General features: G+C 48.5%; 1 pseudogene; it reads left to right on the top strand.

Moving 5' to 3' along the window:
• Positions 1–451: 451 nt before the first annotated feature.
• LOC102770120 lies at positions 452–1,879 on the top strand (annotated as a pseudogene).
• The last annotated feature ends 125 nt before the right edge of the window (positions 1,880–2,004 follow it).

The following is a 2,004-nucleotide window of genomic DNA, read 5'->3' as shown; positions in this document are numbered from 1 at the left end:
ATATGCATCCCTATGTTAATAGCAGCACACTTTACCATAGCGAAGATGGAAACAGCCTATGTTCCCATCAGCAGATTAATGGATTAGAAAACGTTGGTACATCTACACCATGCTCTCTACTGCTGTTATGAAAAAGAAGGAATTTTTACCATTTGCAACATCATGGATGGAACTGGAAAGCATTATGCTAAGTGAAATAAGCCAGTCAATGAACGAAAAATACCACATGATCTCACATTTATGGATGGCACAAATTTTTGTGCACCGGGCCTCTACTGCTGTTATGAAAAAGAAGGAATTTTTACCATTTGCAACATCATGGATGGAACTGGAAAGCATTATGCTAAGTGAAATAAGCCAGTCAATGAAAGAAAAATACCACATGATCTCACTCATTTATGGATAATAAAGACCATTTATAAACTGATGAGCAAAAATAGATACAGGGCAGCGGCACACTCGGGGCGGCGCTCCCAGGCCTGGATGTAGGGCCCCCAGGGCTTGTGTTCTCCACCTTCCAAGAGAATCGCGCATTGCCATGGCGCTGCAGGGCATCTTGGTGGTGGAGCTGGCAGGCCTGGCCCCTGGCCTGTTCTGTGGAATGGTCCTGGAGGACTTTGGGGTGCAGGTGGTGCGCGTGGACCGGCCAGGCGCCCTGGGCGACGTGAGCTGCCTGTCGCGGGGCAAGCGCTCGCTGACTGTGCACCTGAAGCGGCAGCATGGAGCGGCCGTGGTGCGGTGCCTGTGCTCCCTTGCGGATGTGGTGCAGGAGCCCTTCAGCCATGGTGTCATGGAGAAGCTCCAGGTGGGCCCTGAGATCCTGCAGAAGGATAGCCCCAGGCTCGTCTATGCCAAGCTGAGCGGGTTTGGCATCAGGAAGATTCGCCACAGCAGCAGGCCATGGCATCAACTACTTGGCTCTGTCAGGTGTCCTGTCCAGACTTGGCGGCAGCGGTGAGAACCCCTCTGCTCCCCTGAACCTGCTGGCTGACTTTGGTGTTGGTGGCCCCATGTGCGCTCTGGGCATTGTGATGTCTCTCGTTCAATGCAGGCGCTCCGGCAGAGGTCAGGTCATCCACGCCAGTATGGTGGAAGGCACAGCATATCTAAGTTCTTTTCTGTGGAAAACTAAAAACCTCGGGCTGTGGGAACAGCCTCGAGGGGAGAACCTGCTAGATGGTGGGGCCCCTTTCTACATGTACAGGACGGCCGATGGGGAGTTCATGGCTGTTGACACGTTAGAACCCCAGTTCTACCAGCTGCTGGTCAAGGGTCTTGGGCTAAAATCCGATGAACTTCCCAATCAGGTGAGCATGGCTGACTGGCCAGAGATGAAGAAGAAATTTGCAGCTGTATTTGTCAAGAAGACAAAGGCGGAGTGGTGTCGGGTCTTTGATGGCACAGATGCCTGTGTGACTCCGGTTCTGACTTTCGAAGAGGTTGCCCATCATGCTCATAACAAGAAGCGGGGCTCATTTATCACTGATGGGGAGCAGGGTGTGAGTCCCCCCCCCCCCGCACCTCTGCTGTCAAACACCCCAGCTACCCCTTTTTTGGAAAGGGATCCACTGATAGGAGAACACACTGAAGAGATACTTAAAGAGTTTGGGTTCAGCCAGGAAGAGATCAATCAGCTTTACTCAGATAAAGTTATTGAAGGTAAAAAGCTGAGAGCTAGTCTCTAAGTCCCTCAGCACAAGGGAGTCCGAATACTGCATATATAGAACGATACATACAGATGTGTGCATGGGAACATGAGCGGACAGGCCCGCAGCGTTCCAGCTATTCTGATTAAGAAACAGTAATGATCCATCCTGAAAATGGTTAACACCAAGTGGATTTTGATTTAGGAATGTTTTTAAATTACCTATACTAAATTATGGCAATCTTTCTTCCTTAATAGATTGTATTTGTTGATATTAAATCACTTAAATATTTATAATATACTTTAAACGAATTAATATAATTTTTTTATTAAATAAAGCTTTTTTGCCCTAAAAAAAA

This window comes from Myotis davidii, unplaced genomic scaffold, assembly GCF_000327345.1.
Source record: "Myotis davidii unplaced genomic scaffold, ASM32734v1 scaffold1905, whole genome shotgun sequence".
Taxonomy (NCBI): Eukaryota; Metazoa; Chordata; class Mammalia; order Chiroptera; family Vespertilionidae; genus Myotis; species Myotis davidii.
Note: the sequence above shows the minus strand (reverse complement) of the source record. Positions and strands in the feature narration are given on the sequence as shown.